Below are 24253 nucleotides of genomic sequence, written 5' to 3'. Positions count from 1 at the left end.
GCAAAAACACTGGGTCACACTACCCATATACTGAGCACAAACACTGGGTCACACTGCTCATATACTGAGCACAAACACTGGGTCATACTGCCCATATACTGAGCACAAACACTGGGTCACACTGCTCATATACAGAGCACAAACACTGGGTCACACTGCTCATATACTGAGCAAAAAACTGGGTCAAACTGCTCATATACGGAGCACAAACACTGGGTCACACTGCCCATATACTGAGCACAAACACTGGGTCACACTGCTCATATACTGAGCACAAACACTGGGTCACACAGCCCATATACTGAGCACAAACACTGGGTCACACTGCTCATATACAGAGCACAAAAACTGGGTCACACTGCTCATATACTGAGCACAAACACTGGGTCACACTGCCCATATACTGAGCACAAACACTGGGTCACACTGCTCATATACAGAGCACAAACACTGGGTCAGACTGCTCATATACAGAGCACAAACACTGGGTTGCACTGCTAATATACTGAGCACCAACACTGGGTCACACTGCCCATATACTGAGCACAAACACTGGATCACACTGCCCATATACTGAGCACAAACACTGGGTCACACTGCTCATATACTGAGCACAAACACTGGGTCACACTGCTCATATACTGAGCAAAAACACTGGGTCACACTGCCCATATACTGAGCACAAAAACTGGGTCACACTGCTCATATACTGAGCACAAACACGGGGTCACACTGCTCATATACTGAGCACAAACACTGGGTCACACTGCCCATATACTGAGCACAAACACTGGATCACACTGCCCATATACTGAGCACAAACACTGGGTCACACTGCCCATATACTGAGCACAAACACTGGGCCACACTGCTCATATACAGAGCACAAACACTGGGTCACATTGCTCATATACTGAGCACAAACACTGGGTCACACTGCCCATATACTGAGCACAAACATTGGATCACACTGCTCATATACTGAGCACAAACACTGGGTCACACTGCTCATATACTGAGCACAAACACTGGGTCACACTGCCCATATACAGAGCAAAAACACTGGGTCACACTGCCCATATACTGAGCACAAACACTGGGTCACACTGCTCATATACTGAGCACAAACACTGGGTCACACTGCCCATATACTGAGCACAAACACTGGGTCACACTGCTCATATACAGAGCACAAACACTGGGTCACACTGCTCATATACTGAGCGCAAACACTGGGTCACACTGCTCATATACTGAGCACAAACACTGGGTCACACTGCTCATATACGGAGCACAAACACTGGGTCACACTGCCCATATACTGAGCACAAACACTGGGTCACACTGCTCATATACTGAGCACAAACACTGGGTCACACAGCCCATATACTGAGCACAAACACTGGGTCACACTGCTCATATACAGAGCACAAACACTGGGTCACATTGCTCATATACTGAGCACAAACACTGGGTCACACTGCCCATATACTGAGCACAAACACTTGGTCACACGGCTCATATACAGAGCACAAGCACTGGGTCAGACTGCTCATATACAGAGCACAAACACTGGGTCGCACTGCTCATATACTGAGCACAAACACTGGGTCACACTGCTCAAATACTGAGCACAAGCACTGGGTCACACTGCCCATATACTGAGCACAAACACTGGGTCACACTGCCCATATACTGAGCACAAACACTGGGTCACACTGCCCATATACAGAACACAAACACTGGATCACACTGCCCATATACAGAGCACAAACACTGGGTCACACTGCTCATATACTGAGCACAAACACTCGGTCACACTGCTCATATACAGAGCACAAACACTGGGTCACACTGCTCATATACTGAGCACAAACACTGGGTCACACTGCTCATATACAGAGCACAAACACTGGGTCACACTGCCCATATACTGAGCACAAACACTGGGTCACACTGCTCATATACTGAGCACAAACACTGGGTCACACTGCCCATATACAGAGCACAAACACTGGGTCACACTGCTCATATACTGAGCACAAACACTGGGGCACACTGCTCATATACTGAGCACAAACACTGGGTCAAACTGCTCATATACAGTGCACAAACACTGGGTCACACTGCTCATATACTGAGCACAAACACTGGGTCACACTGCCCATATACTGAGCACAAACACTGGGTCACACTGCTCATATACTGAGCACAAACACTGGGTCACACTGCTCATATACTGAGCACAAACACTGGGTCACACTGCTCATACACAGAGCACAAACACTGGGTCACACTGCTCATATACAGAGCACAATCACTGGGTCATACTGCCCATATACAGAGCACAAACACTGGGTCACACTGCTCATATACAGAGCACAAACACTGGGTCACACTGCTCATATACTGAGCACAAATACTGGGTCACACTGCTCATATACTGAGCACAAACACTGGGTCACACTGCCCATATACTGAGCACAAACACTGGGTCACACTGCTCATATACTGAGCAGCAACACTGGGTCACACTGCTCATATACAGAGCCCAAACACTGGGTCACACTGCTCATATACTGAGCACAAACACTGGGTCACACTGCTCAAATACAGAGCACAAACACTGGGTCACACTACTCATATACAGATCACAAACACGGGGTCAATCTGCTCATATACAGAGCACAAACACTGGGTCACACTGCTCATATACTGACCACAAACACTGGGTCACACTCCCCATATACAGAGCACAAACACTGGGTCACACTGCCCATATAACGAGCACAAACACTGGGTCACACTGCTCATATACTGAGCACAAACCCTGGGTCACACTGCTCATATACTGAGCACAAACACTGGGTCACACTGCCCATATACTGAGCACAAACACGGGGTCGCACTGCTCATATACTGAGCACAAACACTGGGTCACACTGCCCATATACTGAGCAAAAACACTGGGTCACGCTGCCCATATACTGAGCAAAAACACTGGGTCACACTGCTCATATACAGAGCACAAACACTGGGTCAGACTGCTCATATACAGAGCACAAACACTGGGTCGCACTGCTCATATACTGAGCACAACCACTGGGTCACACTGCTCATATACTGAGCACAAACACTGGGTCACACTGCCCATATACTGAGCACAAACACTGGGTCACACTGCCCATATACTGAGCACAAACACTGGGTCACACTGCTCATATACAGAGCACAAACACTGGGTCACACTGCTCATATAACGAGCACAAACACTGGGTCACACTGCTCATATACTGAGCACAAACACTGGGTCACACTGCTCATATACTGACCACAAACACTGGGTCACACTCCCCATATACAGAGCACAAACACTGGGTCACACTGCCCATATAATGAGCACAAACACTGGGTCACACTGCTCATATACTGAGCACAAACACTGGGACACACTGCTCATATACTGAGCACAAACACTGGGTCACACTGCCCATATACTGAGCACAAACACGGGGTCGCACTGCTCATATACTGAGCACAAACACTGGGTCACACTGCCCATATACTGAGCACAAACACTGGGTCACACTGCTCATGTACTGAGCACAAACACTGGGTCACACTGCCCATATACTGAGCAAAAACACTGAGTCACAGTGCTCATATACTGAGCACAAACACTGGGTCACACTGCCCATATACTGAGCACAAACACTGGGCCACACTGCTCATATACAGAGCACATACACTGGGTCACACTGCTCATATACTAAGCACAAACACTGGGTCACACTGCTCATATACTGAGCACAAACACTGGGTCACACTGCCCATATACAGAGCACAAACACTGGGTCAACTGCTCATATACAGAGCACAAACACTGGGTCACACTGCCATATACTGAGCACAAACACTGGGTCACACTGCCATATACTGAGCACAAACACAAAGTCACACTGCCCATATACTGAGCACAAACCCTGGGTCACACTGCCATATACTGAGCACAAACACTGGGACACACTGCCTATATACTGAGCACAAACACTGGGTCACACTGCTCATATACTGAGCACAAACACTGGGTCACACTGCCTATATACTGAGCACAAACACTGGGTCACACTGCTCATATACTGAGCACATACAATGGGTCATGCTGCTCATATACAGAGCACAAACACTGGGTCACACTGCCCATATACTGAGCTCAAACACTGGGTCACACTGCCCATATACTGAGCACAAACACTGGGTCACACTGCTCGTACACTGAGCACGAACACTGGGTCACACTGCCCATATACTGAGCACAAACACTGGCTCACACTGCTCATATACTGAGCACAAACACTGGGTCACACTGCCCATATACTGAGCGCAAACACTGGGTCACACTGCTGATATACTGAGCACAAACACTGGGTCACACTGCCCATATACTGAGCAAAAACACTGGGTCACGCTGCCCATATACTGAGCAAAAACACTGGGTCACACTGCTCATATACAGAGCACAAACACTGGGTCAGACTGCTCATATACAGAGCACAAACACTGGGTCGCACTGCTCATATACTGAGCACAACCACTGGGTCACACTGCTCATATACTGAGCACAAACACTGGGTCACACTGCCCATATACTGAGCACAAACACTGGGTCACACTGCCCATATACTGAGCACAAACACTGGGTCACACTGCTCATATACAGAGCACAAACACTGGGTCACACTGCTCATATACTGAGCACAATCACTGGGTCACACTGCCCATATACTGAGCACAAACACTGGGTCACACTGCCAATATACTGAGCACAAACACTGGGTCACACTGTCCATATACTGAGCACATACACTGGGTCACACTGCTCATATACTGAGCACATACACTGGGTCACACTGCTCATATACTGAGCACAAACACTGGGTCACACTGCTCATATACTGAGCACAAACACTGGGTCACCCTGCCCATAGACAGAGCAAAAACACTGGGTCACACTGCCCATATACTGAGCACAAACACTGCGTCACACTGCTCATATACTGAGCACAAACACTGGGTCACACTGCCCATATACTGAGCATGAACACTGGGTCACACTGCTCATATACAGAGCACAAACACTGGGTCACACTGCTCATATGCTGAGCACAAACACTGGGTCACACTGCTCATATATTGAGCACAAAAATTGGGTCACACTGCTCATATACGGAGCACAAACACTGGGTCACACTGCCCATATACTGAGCGCAAACACTGGGTCACACTGCTCATACACTGAGCACAAACACTGGGTCACACAGCCCATATACTGAGCACTACCACTGGGTCACACTGCTCATATACAGAGCACAAACACTGGGTCACACTGCTCATATACTGAGCACAAACACTGGGTCACACTGCCCATATACTGAGCACAAACACTGGGGCACACTGCTCATATACAGAGCACAAACACTGGGTCACACTGCTCATATACAGAGCACAAACACTGGGTCGCACTGCTCATATACTGAGCACAAACACTGGGTCACACTGCTCATATACTGAGCACAAACACTGGGTCACACTGCTCATATACAGAGCACAAACACTGGGTCGCACTGCTCATATACTGAGCACAAACACTGGGTCACACTGCTCATATACTGAGCACAAACACTGGGTCACACTTCCCATATACTGAGCACAAACACTGGGTCGCACAGCTCATATAATGAGCACAAACACTGGGTCACGCTGCTCATATACTGAGCACAAGCACTGGGTCACACTGCCCATATACTGAGCACAAACACTGGGTCACACTGCCCATATACTGAGCACAAACACTGGGTCACACTGCTCATATACAGAGCACAAACACTGGGTCACACTGCTCATATACTGAGCACAATCACTGGGTCACACTGCCCATATACTGAGCACAAACACTGGGTCACACTGCCCATAGACAGAGCATAAACACTGGATCACACTGCCCATATACAGATCACAAACACTGGGTCACACTGCTCATATACTGAGCACAAACACTCGGTCACACTGCTCATATACAGAGCACAAACACTGGTTCACACTGCTCATATACTGAGCACAAACACTGGGTCACACTGCTCAGAAACAGAGCAAAAACACTGGGTCACACTGCCCATATACTGAGCAGAAACACTGGGTCACACTGCTCATATACAGAGCACAAACACTGGGTCAGACTGCTCATATACAGAGCACAAACACTGGGTCGCACTGCTCATATACTGAGCACAAACACTGGGTCACACTGCTCATATACTGCGCACAAACACTGGGCCACACTGCCCATATACTGAGCGCAAACACTGCGTCACACTGCCCATATACTGAGCACAAACACTGGGTCACACTGCTCATATACTGAGCACAAACACTGGATCACACTGCCCATATACTGAGCACAAACACTGGGTCACACTGCTCATATACAGAGCACAAACACTGGGTCAGACTGCTCATATACAGAGCACAAAAACTGGGTCGCACTGCTCATATACTGAGCACAAACACTGGGTCACACTGCTCATATACGGAGCACAAACACTAGGTCACCCTGCCCATATACTGAGCACAAACACTGGGTCACACTGATCATATACTGAGCAGAAACACTGGGTCACACAGCCCATATACTGAGCACAAACACTGGGTCACACTGCTCATATACAGAGCGCAAACACTGGATCACACTGCCCATATACGGAGCACAAACACTGGGTCACACTGCTCATATACAGAGCACAAACACTGGGTCAGACTGCTCATATACAGAGCACAAACACTGGGTCGCACTGCTCATATACTGAGCACAAACACTGGGTCACACTGCTCATATACTGAGCACAAACACTGGGTCACACTGCCCATATACTGAGCACAAACACTGGGTCACACTGCCCATATACAGAGCACAAACACTGGATCACACTGCCCATATACTGAGCACAAACACTGGGTCACACTGCCCATATACTGAGCACAAACACAGGGTCACACTGCTCATATACTGAGCACAAACACTGGGTCACACTGCCCATATACTGAGCACAAACACTGGGTCACACTGCCCATATACTGAGCACAAACACTGGGTCACACTGCCCATATACTGAGCACAAACACTGGGTCACACTGCTCATATACTGAGCACAAACACTGGGTCACACTGCCCATATACTGAGCACAAACACTGGGTCACACTGCTCATATACTGAGCACAAAAACTGGGTCACACTGCTCATATACAGAGCACAAACACTGGGTCACACTGCCCATATACAGAGCACAAACACTGGGTCACACTGCTCATATACAGAGCACAAACACTGGGTCACACTGCCCATATACTGAGCACAAATACTGGGTCACACTGCCCATATACTGAGCACAAACACTGGGTCACACTGCCCATATACTGAGCACAAACACTGGGTCACACTGCTCATATACTGAGCACAAACACTGCTCATATACAGAGCACAAACACTGGGTCACACTGCCCATATACTGAGCACAAACACAGGGTCACACTGCCCATATACTGAGCACAAACACTGGGTCACACTGCCCATATACAGAGCACAAACACTGGGTCACACTGCTCATATACTGAGCACAAACACTGGGTCACACTGCCCATATACTGAGCACAAATACTGGGTCACACTGCCCATATACTGAGCACAAACACTGGGTCACACTGCTCATATACAGAGCACAAACACTGGGTCAGACTGCTCATATACAGAGCACAAAAACTGGGTCGCACTGCTCATATACTGAGCACAAACACTGGGTCACACTGCTCATATACGGAGCACAAACACTGGGTCACCCTGCCCATATACTGAGCACAAACACTGGGTCACACTGATCATATACTGAGCAGAAACACTGGGTCACACAGCCCATATACTGAGCACAAACACTGGGTCACACTGCTCATATACAGAGCGCAAACACTGGATCACACTGCCCATATACTGAGCACAAACACTGGGTCACACTGCTCATATACAGAGCACAAACACTGGGTCAGACTGCTCATATACAGAGCACAAACACTGGGTCGCACTGCTCATATACTGAGCCCAAACACTGGGTCACACTGCTCATATACTGAGCACAAACACTGGGTCACACTGCCCATATACTGAGCACAAACACTGGGTCACACTGCCCATATACAGAGCACAAACACTGGATCACACTGCCCATATACTGAGCACAAACACTGGGTCACACTGCCCATATACTGAGCACAAACACAGGGTCACACTGCTCATATACTGAGCACAAACACTGGGTCACACTGCCCATATACTGAGCACAAACACTGGGTCACACTGCCCATATACTGAGCACAAACACTGGGTCACACTGCCCATATACTGAGCACAAACACTGGGTCACACTGCTCATATACTGAGCACAAACACTGGGTCACACTGCCCATATACTGAGCACAAACACTGGGTCACACTGCTCATATACAGAGCACAAACACTGGGTCAGACTGCTCATATACAGAGCACAAAAACTGGGTCGCACTGCTCATATACTGAGCACAAACACTGGGTCACACTGCTCATATACGGAGCACAAACACTGGGTCACCCTGCCCATATACTGAGCACAAACACTGGGTCACACTGATCATATACTGAGCAGAAACACTGGGTCACACAGCCCATATACTGAGCACAAACACTGGGTCACACTGCTCATATACAGAGCGCAAACACTGGATCACACTGCCCATATACTGAGCACAAACACTGGGTCACACTGCTCATATACAGAGCACAAACACTGGGTCAGACTGCTCATATACAGAGCACAAACACTGGGTCGCACTGCTCATATACTGAGCACAAACACTGGGTCACACTGCTCATATACTGAGCACAAACACTGGGTCACACTGCCCATATACTGAGCACAAACACTGGGTCACACTGCCCATATACAGAGCACAAACACTGGATCACACTGCCCATATACTGAGCACAAACACTGGGTCACACTGCCCATATACTGAGCACAAACACAGGGTCACACTGCTCATATACTGAGCACAAACACTGGGTCACACTGCCCATATACTGAGCACAAACACTGGGTCACACTGCCCATATACTGAGCACAAACACTGGGTCACACTGCCCATATACTGAGCACAAACACTGGGTCACACTGCTCATATACTGAGCACAAACACTGGGTCACACTGCCCATATACTGAGCACAAACACTGGGTCACACTGCTCATATACTGAGCACAAAAACTGGGTCACACTGCTCATATACAGAGCACAAACACTGGGTCACACTGCCCATATACAGAGCACAAACACTGGGTCACACTGCTCATATACAGAGCACAAACACTGGGTCACATTGCCCATATACTGAGCACAAATACTGGGTCACACTGCCCATATACTGAGCACAAACACTGGGTCACACTGCCCATATACTGAGCACAAACACTGGGTCACACTGCTCATATACTGAGCACAAACACTGCTCATATACAGAGCACAAACACTGGGTCACACTGCCCATATACTGAGCACAAACACAGGGTCACACTGCCCATATACTGAGCACAAACACTGGGTCACACTGCCCATATACAGAGCACAAACACTGGGTCACACTGCTCATATACTGAGCACAAACACTGGGTCACACTGCCCATATACTGAGCACAAATACTGGGTCACACTGCCCATATACTGAGCACAAACACTGGGTCACACTGCCCATATACTGAGCACAAACACTGGGTCACACTGCCCATATACTGAGCACAAACACTGGGTCACACTGCTCATATACTGAGCACAAACACTGGGTCACACTGCCCATATACTGAGCACAAACACTGGGTCACACTGCTCATATACTGAGCACAAACACTGGGTCACACTGCTCATATACTGAGCACAAACACTGGGTCACACTGCTCATATGCTGAGTGTGATGAAATATTCCATTCATCACTCATCAGTATTTCTCTGCCTGTGACTGTGGTTGGTTTCAGTTTCATTTCCATTGTATTGTACTGTGTGTAGGGCTCCGCCCATACCTGGCTCCTATGTAAGCTGGCCCAGCCTGCAGCAAATCCAGTACGGCAGACCTCTGGATGGAAGATACATTCTCCTCTGTGTGTTACCTTCTAAGTCAATAAAGGCCTTGTTTTGTTTCGCTAACATCGAGTCTCGGATTTATTGAGGCACATCAATTTTATTGACTTAATTTTCAACACAATGGATCAACTCTTGAAACCCGAACGTTTGGATTTGGACCAACGTGCTTCGGACGCATCGGCACGCTTCGGACACTGGTTTATGTGTATGGAATTCTTCCTGGACAATTCCGCAGCCGTCAAAGACGCTACGGACGCTGCGAGTATGAAACTCGGAATTCTGCGGAATTGGGTAAGCCACCGGGTTTACCCCCTCATCCAAGACGCCGACACGTACCTGGCCGCCTGCGACATCTTAAAGGCACATTACCAGCAGCCTACGAATGAGGTGTATGCTAGGCATCTGCTCGCTGCTCGCGCACAGTGACCTGGGGAATCGGTGGAGGAGTTCCTAGGCACCCTGAAAACGCTTGGCAAAGACTGCAAGTGCCAAGATGTAAAAGCCGCAGTGTACACTGACGAGCTTGTTCGCGATGCCTTCATCACAGGCCTCAGCTCCACTTACATCCGGCAGAGACTGCTGGAAAAAACGGGATTGGACCTGAAACAGGCTGCGGACACAGCACGATCCCTGGATGTGGCCCAGAGAAACTCGGATGCCTACTCTTCAGCCCGCGCCGTCCACGCCGCCACGTGTGCACCAAGGGCGCCGCCATCTTGGAAGGCATCTTCCCCGCCCGGCAGCCCGACACCGTCAGGGCCCCGCTCTCCCCCCAGAAGCCCTATGACAGCCGCGACGCGTCGGGGACCCAACTGCTACTTCTGCGGGCAGCCGAAGCACACCAGAAACCTGTGCCCGGCGAAAGGCACCACCTGCTTTAAGTGCAGTAAGAAGGGGCACTTCGGGAAGGTGTGCAGAGGGAACCCCGCCGGAAAACCCGCCACCGCCGCGTGTGCGCCGTGGGAGCGGCCATCTTGGACGCCATCTTGCCCGACCTCGTGGGGTCCGCCATCTTGTGAGCAGACAGCGTGGACGCCATCTTGTCTCGATCAGGGCCCTACAGTGGCATCGGTCACAGTGGACCAGACCAGGCCGCATCCGCTATCCAAATCAATGGTGGACATCGAGGTAAACGGGTGCAGGGTTAAATGTTTAATTGACAGTGGAAGCACGGAGAGTTTTATCCACCCTGAACTGGTACAACAACTCTCCCTAAAGGGGGTCCCTACTCGGGGTACCATCTCTATGGCTGATAAAACCCAGACATCGACCATTCTGGGTTACTGCACGGTACAATTGTCCGTTAACGGAACTGTATACGATAATTTTAAAGTATTAATCATGAAGAGTCTATGTGCGAGCGTGATCTTGGGCCTGGAGTTCCAGTGCTACCACCAAAGCATCACGCTCAATTACGGTGGGTCCCAGCCGCCACTCACAGTGTGCGGTCTGGCTACCCTGAAGGTAAAGCCGCCTTCGCTATTCGCGAACCTTACCCCTAGCTGCTGGCCAATAGCGACCAAAAGCAGGAGGTACAGCTGGGAGGACAGGCGGTTTATCGCGACCGAGGTAGACAGGCTCCTGAAAGAGCGCATTATTGAACGCAGCAATAGCCCGTAACGCACCCAAGTGGTGGTGGTAAGGGGTAGCCAGAAGAAACGGATGGTGATCGACTATAGCCAAACGATCAACAGGTACACCCAACTAGATGCCTACCCGCTACCCCGCATATCAGAAATGGTGAACCAAATCACCCAATACCGGGTGTTCTCCACCATCGACCTCAAGTCAGCATACCACCAGCTCCCTATCAGACCAGAGGACCGCCCGTACACCGCCTTCGAGGCGAACGGACGCCTCTACCAATTCCTCAGAGTCCCCTTTGGGGTGACGAATGGGATCTCGGTCTTCCAGAGGGAGATGGACCGCATGGTCGATGACCACTGTAAGAGCCATAAAAGCTTAAGAAAATACTTTAAAATAGTGGTTAAATGGCATAATGCAGTTAATTTACCTGACCGACTTATTGTATTAAGAAACCCCCTATTTTCTTGCTCCAGTAGTATAGTCCGAGACATCCCCTTCATTCTTGCCATAATGGAACAGTCCCTAAGCCACACATGGGTGCAGCCATTTTACAGTTTAAACTGCACGTGGTTGAAGGAGGCAGAAGCTGTGAGGTTTGGAGCAGTACAGTTTTTGACCGTGTTCGTTTATACGTGTTTGCTTTGTAATTCCATTTGTTAAGTGTTATAGTAAACAGTTTAAAAGACAAAGCTACGTTTGGGAACGTTTTATTTCGACACGCGTCTACACGTTGTTAAAAACCCCACAGCTCAGTGGCTGCCCGTTTGGAAACTAAGAAGCGCCACTACAACCACCACTTGCAGGCAACCTTCCCCTACCTCGACAACGTCACCATCTGCGGTCACAACCAGCAGGATCACGACTCGAACCTCGAGAGGTTCCTGAAAACCGCACAAAACTCAACCTCACCTACAACGAGGACAAGTGCGTTTACAACACCACGCGCCTCTGCATACTAGGCAGCGTGGTGGAGAATGGGGAAATCGGACCAGACCCCGACCGATTGCGCCCCCTACGGGAGCTGCCCCTGCCCAACACTCCCAAAGCCCTGAAAAGGTGCCTGGGGTTATTTTCTTATTATTCCCAATGGGTCCCCAACTACTCCGACAAAGCCCGCCCCCTCTTGAAAGCATCCTCTTTTCCGCTCTCTGCTGAGGCCCACGCCGCCTTCAAAAGCATTAAGCAGGATATTGAGCGGGCCACGCTACAGGCAGTGGACGAGAACACTCCATTTCAAGTGGAAAGTGATGCGTCTGACTTTGCCTTGGCGGCCACCCTCAACCAGGCGGGGCGGCCCGTAGCTTTCTTCTCGAGGACCCTCCAAGGGCCCGAGATCAGACACTCCTCCATGGAAAAGGAGGCCCAAGCCATCGTGGAGGCAGTGCGCCACTGGCGCCACTACCTAGCCGGCAAACGCTTCACCCTACTTACCGACCAGTGGTCGGTAGCGTTTATGTTCAATAATAAACAGAGGGGGAAGATCAAAAATGATAAGATTCTTAGGTGGCGGATCGAGCTCTCCACCTTCGAGTATGACATCATTTACCGGCCAGGGGCCCTTAACGAATCCCCAGATGCCCTCTCACGAGGGATGTGTGCCAGCGCCACCGGGGATCGGCTACAGACCCTCCACAATGACCTCTGCCACCCAGGGGTCACGCGGCTGTTCCACTTCATAAAGTCCCGCAACATTCCCTACTCGATTGAGGAAGTTCAGTGTCTGACCAGGAACTGCCGCACTTGCGCTGAGTGCAAGCCTCGGTTCTACCACCCTGATAGAGCCCACTTAATCAAAGCTACACGGCCCTTTGAGCGGCTCAGCTTAGATTTCAAGGGCCCCCTCCCGTCCGTCGACCGCAATGTTTACTTCCTGAACATTGTGGACGAATACTCCCGGTTCCCATTCGCCTTCCCCTGCCCAGACATGACCAGCGCCACGGTCATTAAATGCCTCAACAGCCTGTTCTGCCTGTTCGGTATGCCGAGCTACATCCACACGGATAGGGGGGCGTCCTTCATGAGTGAAGAGCTACGCCAGTACATGCTGTCCAGGGGTATCGCCACGAGCCGTAACACCAGCTACAACCCCCGGGGTAACGGTCAAGTGGTGCGAGAGAACGGGACAGTATGGAAAGCAGTCACTCTAGCTCTAAGGACCAAGGGCCTCCCTATCTCCCGCTGGCAGGAAGTCCTCTCAGATGTGCTCCATTCGATACGGTCGCTATTGTGTACTGCCATTAATGCCACGCCTCATGAACGAATGTTTAGCTTCCCCCGGAAATCCACCTCAGGCGTATCCATGCCATCATGGCTCTCCACCCCGGGTCCGGTATTCGTGCGAAGGCATGTGAGGGGCCATAAGACGGACCCTCTCGTGGAGCCAGTGCACCTACTCCACGCCAACCCCCAATACGCGTATGTCCGGCACGCCGACGGAAGGGAGGACACCGTGTCAATAAAAGACGTCGCCCCAGCCGGTAACGACAACAACCACGGCAATAGCAGCAACAACGACCACAGCAACTCTTATCCACCCACTACTCTTTCATCACCCCCGGAAGAACATCGACCAACGGCACCCCCACCAACTACCCCTTCAACAACCCTGGCGGCACCCCCGGCAGAGACCCAGGAGGCCACCGGGGACACCCAGCCGACACCCGCGACACCACAACAGCCACGTCGGTCGCAGAGGACTACCAAACCCCAGAACAGACTAAATCTATAGAAGGGGTGAATGTGATGAAATATTCCATTCATCACTGCCTGTGACTGTGGTTGGTTTCAGGTTCCCCCTTTGCCATTGTATTGCCTGTGACTGTGGTTGGTTTCAGGTTTCTCCTCACCATTGTATTGTGTATTGGAATGTATGGAATGTGTTGTGTGTAGGGCTCCGCCCATACCTGGCCTCTATGTAAGCCAGCTCAGTCTGGCCTCACAGCCAGTACTGCAGACCTCCAGGGAAGATACCTCTCTCCACTGCGTGTTATCTTCTAAGTTAATAAAAGCCTTGTTGTTTCGCTAACATCGAGTCTCGGGATTATTGAGGCACATCACTGAGCACAAACACTGGGTCACACTGCCCATATACTGAGCACAAACACTGAGTCACAGTGCTCATATACTGAGCACAAACACTGGGTCACACTGCCCATATACTGAGCACAAACACTGGGCCACACTGCTCATATACAGAGCACAAACACTGGGTCACACTGCTCATATACTGAGCACAAACACTGGGTCACACTGCTCATATACTGAGCACAAACACTGGGTCACACTGCCCATATACTGAGCACAAACACTGGGTCACACGGCTCATATACTGAGCACAAACACTGGGTCACACTGCCCATATACTGAGCACAAACACTGGGTCACACTGCTCATATACTGAGCACAAACACTGGGTCACACTGCTCATATACTGAGTGTGATGAAATATTCCATTCATCACTCATCAGTATTTCTCTGCCTGTGACTGTGGTTGGTTTCAGTTTCATTTCCATTGTATTGTACTGTGTGTAGGGCTCCGCCCATACATGGCTCCTATGTAAGCTGGCCCAGCCTGCAGCACATCCAGTACGGCAGACCTCTGGATGGAAGATACATTCTCCTCTGTGTGTTACCTTCTAAGTCAATAAAGGCCTTGTTTTGTTCCGCTAACATCGAGTCTCGGATTTATTGAGGCACATCAATTTTATTGACTTAATTTTCAACACAACGGATCAACTCTTGAAACCCGAACGTTTGGATTTGGACCAACGTGCTTCGGACACATCGGCACGCTTCGGACACTGCTTTATGTGTATGGAATTCTTCCTGGACAATTCCGCAGCCGTCAAAGACGCTACGGACGCTGCGAGTATGAAACTCGGAATTCTGCGGAATTGGGTAAGCCACCGGGTTTACCCCCTCATCCAAGACGCCGACACGTACCCGGCCGCCTGCGACATCTTAAAGGCGCATTACCAGCAGCCTACGAATGAGGTGTATGCTAGGCATCTGCTCGCTGCTCGCGCGCAGTGACCTGGGGAATCGGTGGAGGAGTTCCTAGGCACCCTGAAAACGCTTGGCAAAGACTGCAAGTGCCAAGATGTAAAAGCCGCAGTGTACACTGACGAGCTTGTTCGCGATGCCTTCATCACAGGCCTCAGCTCCACTTACATCCGGCAGAGACTGCTGGAAAAAACGGGATTGGACCTGAAACAGGCTGCGGACACAGCACGATCCCTGGATGTGGCCCAGAGAAACTCGGACGACTACTCTTCAGCCCGCACCGTCCACGCCACCACGTGTGCACCAAGGGCGCCGCCATCTTGGAAGGCATCTTCCCCGCCCGGCAGCACGACACCGTCAGGGCCCCGCTCTCCCCCCAGAAGCCCTACGACAGCTGCGACGCGTCGGGGACCCAACTGCTACGTCTGCGGGCAGCCGAAGCACACCAGAAACCTGTGCCCGGCGAAAGGCACCACCTGCTTTAAGTGCGGTAAGAAGGGGCACTTCGGGAAGGTGTGCAGAGGGAACCCCGCCAGAAAACCCGCCACCGTCGCGTGTGCGCCGTGGGAGCGGCCATCTTGGACGCCATCTTGCCCGACCTCGTGGGGTCCGCCATCTTGTGAGCAGACAGCGTGGACGCCATCTTGTCTCGATCAGGGCCCTATAGTGGCATCGGTCACAGTGGACCAGGCCAGGCCGCACCCGCTATCCAAATCAATGGTGGACATCGAGGTAAACGGGTGCAGGGTTAAATGTTTAATTGACAGTGGAAGCACGGAGAGTTTTATCCACCCTGAACTGGTACAACAACTCTCCCTAAAGGGGGTCCCTACTCGGGGTACCATCTCTATGGCTGATAAAACCCAGACATCGACCATTATGGGTTACTGCACGGTACAATTGTCCGTTAACGGAACTGTATACGATAATTTTAAAGTATTAATCATGAAGAGTCTATGTGCGAGCGTGATCTTGGGCCTGGAGTTCCAGTGCTACCACCAAAGCATCACGCTCAATTACGGTGGGTCCCAGCCGCCCCTCACAGTGTGCAGTCTGGCTACCCTGAAGGTAAAGCCGCCTTCGCTATTCGCGAACCTTACCCCTAACTGCTGGCCAATAGCGACCAAAAGCAGGAGGTACAGCTGGGAGGACAGGCGGTTTATCGCGACCGAGGTAGACAGGCTCCTGAAAGAGCGCATTATTGAACGCAGCAATAGCCCGTAGCGCACCCAAGTGGTGGTGGTAAGGGGTAGCCAGAAGAAACGGATGGTGATCGACTATAGCCAAACGATCAACAGGTACACCCAACTAGATGCCTACCCGCTACCCCGCATATCAGAAATGGTGAACCAAATCGCCCAATACCGGGTGTTCTCCACCATCGACCTCAAGTCAGCGTACCACCAGCTCCCTATCAGACCAGAGGACCGCCCGTACACCGCCTTCGAGGCGAACGGACGCCTCTACCAATTCCTCAGAGTCCCCTTTGGGGTGACGAATGGGATCTCGGTCTTCCAGAGGGAGATGGACCGCATGGTCGATGACCACTGTAAGAGCCATAAAAGCTTAAGAAAATACTTTAAAATAGTGGTTAAATGGCATAATGCAGTTAATTTACCTGACCGACTTATTGTATTAAGAAACCCCCTATTTTCTTGCTCCAGTAGTATAGTCCGAGACATCCCCTTCATTCTTGCCATAATGGAACAGTCCCTAAGCCACACATGGGTGCAGCCATTTTACAGTTTAAACTGCACGTGGTTGAAGGAGGCAGAAGCTGTGAGGTTTGGAGCAGTACAGTTTTTGACCGTGTTCGTTTATACGTGTTTGCTTTATAATTCCATTTGTTAAGTGTTATAGTAAACAGTTTAAAAGACAAAGCTACATTTGGGAACGTTTTATTTCGACACGCGTCTACTCGTTGTTAAAAACCCCACAGCTCAGTGGCTGCCTGTTTGTAAACTAAGAAGCGCCAATACAACCACCACTTGCAGGCAACCTTCCCCTACCTCGACAACGTCACCATCTGCGGTCACAACCAGCAGGATCACGACTCGAACCTCGAGAGATTCCTGAAAATCGCACAAAAACTCAACCTCACCTACAACGAGGACAAGTGCGTTTACAACACCACGCGCCTCTGCATACGAGGCAGCGTGGTGGAGAATGGGGAAATCGGACCAGACCCCGACCGATTGCGCCCCCTACGGGAGCTGCCCCTGCCCAACACTCCCAAAGCCCTGAAAAGGTGCCTGGGGTTATTTTCTGATTATTCCCAATGGGTCCCCAACTACTCCGACAAAGCCCGCCCCCTCTTGAAAGCATCCTCTTTTCCGCTCTCTGCTGAGGCCCACACCGCCTTCAAAAGCATTAAGCAGGATATTGAGCGGGCCACGCTACAGGCAGTGGACGAGAACACTCCATTTCAAGTGGAAAGTGATGCGTCTGACTTTGCCTTGGCGGCCACCCTCAACCAGGCGGGGCGGCCCGTAGCTTTCTTCTCGAGGACCCTCCAAGGGCCCGAGATCAGACACTCCTCCGTGGAAAAGGAGGCCCAAGCCATCGTGGAGGCAGTGCGCCACTGGCGCCACTACCTAGCCGGCAAACGCTTCACCCTACTTACCGACCAGCGGTCGGTAGCATTTATGTTCAATAATAAACAGAGGGGGAAGATCAAAAATGATAAGATTCTTAGGTGGCGGATCGAGCTCTCCACCTTCGAGTATGACATCATTTACCAGCCAGGGGCCCTTAACGAATCCCCAGATGCCCTCTCATGACGGATGTGTGCCAGCGCCACCGGGGATCGGCTACAGACCCTCCACAACGACCTCTGCCACCCAGGGGTCACGCGGCTGTTCCACTTCATAAAGTCCCGCAACTTACCCTACTCGATTGAGGAAGTTCGGTCTCTGACCAGGAACTGCCGCACTTGCGCTGAGTGCAAGCCTCGGTTCTACCACCCTGATAGAGCCCACTTAATCAAAGCTACACGGCCCTTTGAGCGGCTCAGCTTAGATTTCAAGGGCCCCCTCCCGTCCGTCGACCGCAATGTTTACTTCCTGAACATTGTGGACGAATACTCCCGGTTCCCATTCGCCTTCCCCTGCCCAGACATGACCAGCGCCACGGTCATTAAATGCCTCAACAGCCTGTTCTGCCTGTTCGGTATGCCGAGCTACATCCACACGGATAGGGGGGCATCCTTCATGAGTGAAGAGCTACGCCAGTACATGCTGTCCAGGGGTATCGCCACGAGCCGTACCACCAGCTACAACCCCCGGGGTAACGGTCAAGTGGAGCGAGAGAACGGAACAGTATGGAAAGCAGTCACTCTAGCTCTAAGGACCAAGGGCCTCCCTATCTCCCGCTGGCAGGAAGTCCTCTCAGATGTGCTCCATTCGATACGGTCGCTATTGTGTACTGCCACTAATGCCACGCCTCATGAATGAATGTTTAGCTTCCCCCGGAAATCCACCTCAGGCGTATCCATGCCATCATGGCTCTCCACCCCGGGTCCGGTATTCGTGCGAAGGCATGTGAGGGGCCATAAGACGGACCCTCTCGTGGAGCCAGTGCACCTACTCCACGCCAACCCCCAATACGCGTATGTCCGGCACGCCGACGGAAGGGAGGACACCGTGTCAATAAAAGACGTCGCCCCAGCCGGTAACGACAACAACCACGGCAATAGCAGCAACAACGACCACAGCAACTCTTATCCACCCACTACTCTTTCATCACCCCTGGAACAACATCGACCAACGGCACCCCCAGCAACTACACCTTCAACAACCCTGGCGGCACCCCCGGCAGAGACCCAGGAGGCCACCGGGGACACCCAGCCGACACCCGCGACACCACAACAGCCACGTCGGTCGCAGAGGACTACCAAACCCCAGAAAAGACTAAATCTATAGAAGGGGTGAATGTGATGAAATATTCCATTCATCACTGCCTTTGACTGTGGTTGGTTTCAGGTTCCCCCTTACCATTGTATTGCCTGTGACTGTGGTTGGTTTCAGGTTTCTCCTCACCATTGTATTGTGTATTGGAATGTATGGAATGTGTTGTGTGTAGGGCTCCGCCCATACCTGGCCTCTATGTAAGCCAGCTCAGTCTGGCCTCACAGCCAGTACTGCAGACCTCCAGGGAAGATACCTCTCTCCACTGCGTGTTATCTTCTAAGTTAATAAAAGCCTTGTTGTTTCGCTAACATCGAGTCTCGGGATTATTGAGGCACATCACTGAGTACAAACACTGGGTTACACTGCTCATATACTGAGCACAAACACTGGGTCATACTGCACATATACTGAGCACAAACACAGGGTCACACTGCTCAAAAACTGAGCACAAACACTGGGTCACACTGCCCATATACTGAGCACAAACACTGGGTCACACTGCTCAAATATACAGAGCACAAACACTGGGTCACACTGCTCATATACTGAGCACAAACACTGGGTCACACTGCCCATATACAGAGCACAAACACTGGGTCACACTGCTCATATACTGAGCACAAACACTGGGTCACACTACTCATATACAGAGCACAAACGCTGGGTCACACTGCTCATATACTGAGCACAAACACTGGGTCACACTACTCATATACTGAGCAAAAACGCTGGGTCACACTGCTCATATACAGAGCACAAACACTGGGTCACACTGCTCATATACTGAACACAAACACTGGGTCACACTGCTCATATACTGAGCACAAACACTGGGTCACACTGCCCATATACTGAGCACAAACACTGGGTCACACTGCTCATATACTGAGCACAAACACTGAGTCACACTGCTCATATACTGAGCACAAACACAAGGTCACACTGCTCATATACTGAGCACAAACACTGGGTCACACTGCCCATATACTGAGCACAAACACTGGGTCACACTGCTCATATACTGAGCACAAACACTGGGTCACACTGCCCATATACTGAGCACAAACACTGGGTCACACTGCTCATATACTGAGCACAAACACTGAGTCACACTGCCCATATACTGAGCACAAACACTAGGTCACACTGCTCATATACTGAGCACAAACACTGGGTCACACTGCCCACAACTGAGCACAAACACTGGATCACACTGCTCATATACTGAGCACAAACACTGGGTCACACTGCTCATATACAGAGCACAAACACTGGGTCACACAGCCCATATACTGAGTACAAACACTGGGTCACACAGCTCATATACTGAGCACAAACACTGGGACACACGGCCCATATACAGAGCAAAATCACTGGGTCACACTACTCATATACTGAGCACAAACACTGGGTCACACTGCCCATATACGGAGCACAAACACTGGGTCACACTGCCCATATACAGAGCACAAACACTGGGTCACACTGCTCATATACTGAGCACAAACAATGGGTCAAACTGCTCATATACTGAGCAAAACAAATGGGCCACACTGCTCATATACTGAGCACAAACACTGGGTCACACTGCCCATATACTGAGCACAAACACTGGGTCACACTGCTCATATACTGAGCACAAACACTGGGTCACACTGCTCATATACTGAGCACAAACACTGGGTCACACTGCCCATATACTGAGCACAAACACTGGGTCACACTGCTCATATACTGAGCACAAACACTGGGTCACACTGCTCTTATACTGAGCACAAGCACTGGGTCACATTGCTCATATACTGACCACAAACACTGGGTCACACTGCTCATATACTGAGCACAAACACTGGGTCAAACTGCCCATATACTGAGCACAAACACTGGGTCACACTGCCCATATACTGAGCACAAGCACTGGGTCACACTGCTCATATACTGAGCACGAACACTGGGTCACACTGCCCATATACAGAGCACAAACACTGGGTCACTCTGCCCATACACTGAGCACAAACACTGGGACACACTGCTCATATACTGAGCACAAACACTGTGCCACGCTGCTCATATACTGATCACAAACACTGGGTCACACTGCCCATACACTGAGCACAAATACTGGGTCACACTGCTCATATACTGAGCACAAACACTGGGTCACGCTGCTCATATACTGAGCACAAACACTGGGTCACACTGCTCATATACTGAGCACAAACACTGGGTCACACTGCCCATATACTGAGCACAAACACTGGGTCACACTGCCCATATACTGAGCACAAACAGTGGGTCACATCGCTCATATACTGAGCACAAACACTGGGTCACACTGCTCATATACTGAGCACAAACTCTGGGTCACACTGCTCATATACTGAGCACAAACACTGAGTCACACTGCCCATATAATGAGCACAAACACTGGGTCACACTGCTCATATACTGAGCACAAACACTGGGTCACACTGCTCATATAATGAGCAGAAACACTGGGTCACACTGCCCATATACTGAGCACAAACACTGGGGCACACTGCTCATATACTGAGCACAAACACTGGGTCAAACTGCTCATATACAGAGCACAAATACTGGGTCACACTGCCCATATACAGAGCACAAACACTGGGTCACACTGACCATATACTGAGCACAAACACTGGGTCACACTGCTCATATACAGAGCACAAACACTGGGTCACACTGCCCATATACTGAGCACAAACACTGGGTCACACTGCCCATATACTGAGCACAAACACTGGGTCACACCGCTCATATACTGAGCACAAACACTGGGTCACACTGCTCATATACTGAGCACAAACACTGCTCATATACTGAGCACAAACACTGGGTCACACTGCTCATATACTGAGCACAAACACGGGGCCACACTTCCCATATACTGAGCACAAACACTGGGTCCCTCTGCCCATATACTGAGCACAAACACTGGTTCACACTGCCCATATACAGAGCACAAACACTGGGTCACACTGCCCATATACTGAGCACGAACACTGGGTCACACTGCCCATATACTGAGCACAAACACTGGGTCACACTGCTCATATACTGAGCACAAACACTGGGTCACACTGTTCATATACAGTGCACAAACACTGGGACACACTGCTCATATACTGAGCGCAAACTCTGGGTTACACTGCTCATATACAGAGCACAAACACAGTGTCACACTGCTCATATATTGAGCACAAACACTGGGTCACACTGCTCATATACTGAGCAGAAAAAATTGGGTCACACTGCCCATATACTGAGCACAAACACTGGATCACACTGCTCATATACTGAGCACAAACACTGGGTCACACTGCTCATATACAGAGCACAAACACTGGGTCACACTGCCCATACACTTAGCACAAACACTGGGTCACACTGCTCATATACTGAGCACAAACTCTGGGTCACACTGCTCATATACAGAGCACAAACACAGCGTCACACTGCTCATATACTGAGCACAAACACTGGGTCACACTGCTCATATACTGAACACAAACACTGGGTCACACTGCCCACATACTGAGCATAAACACTGGATCACACTGCTCATATACTGAGCACAAACTCTGGGTCACACAGCCCATATACTGAGCACAAACACTGGGTCACACAGCTCATATACTGAGCTCAAACACTGGGTCACACTGCTCATATACTGAGCACAAACACTGGGTCACACTGTTCACATACTGAGCACAAACTCTGGGTCCCACTGCTCATATACTGAGCACAAACACTGGGTCACACTGCCCATATACTGAGCACAAACACTGGGTCACACTGCCCATATACTGAGCACAAACACAGGGTCACACTGCCCATATACTGAGCACAAACACTGGGTCACACCGCCCATATACAGAGCACAAACACTGGGTCACACTGCCCATATACTGAGCACAAACACTGGGTCACACTGCCCATACTCTCAGCACAAACACTGGGTCACACTGCTAATATACTGAGCAGAAACACTGGGTCACACTGCCCATATACTGAGCACAAACACTGGGTCACACTGCCAATATACTGAGCAGAAACACTGGGTCACACTGCTCATATACTGAGCACAAACACTGGGTCCCACTGCCCATATACTAAGCACAAACACTGGGTCACACTGCTCATATACTGAGCACAAACACTGGGTCACACTGCCCATATACTGAGCACAAACACTGGGTCACACTGCTCATATACTGAGCACAAACACTGGGTCACACTGCCCATATACTGAGCACAAACACTGGGTCACACTGCTCATACACTGAGCACAAACACTGGGTCACACTGCCCATATACTGAGCACAAGCATTGGGTCACACTGCCCATATACTGAGCACAAACTCTGGGTCACACTGCTCATATACAGAGCACAAACACAGCGTCAAACTGCTCATATACTGAGCACAAACACTGTGTCATACTGCTCATATACTGAGCACAAACACTGGGTCACACTGCCCATATACTGAGCACAAACACTGGATCACACTGCTCATA

This window comes from Somniosus microcephalus, chromosome 11, assembly GCF_052327205.1.
Source record: "Somniosus microcephalus isolate GS21.2 chromosome 11, FLI_Smic_1.0, whole genome shotgun sequence".
NCBI lineage: Eukaryota > Metazoa > Chordata > Chondrichthyes > Squaliformes > Somniosidae > Somniosus > Somniosus microcephalus.
The sequence above is the reverse complement of the archived record's forward strand: the minus strand, read 5'-3'. Positions refer to the sequence as shown.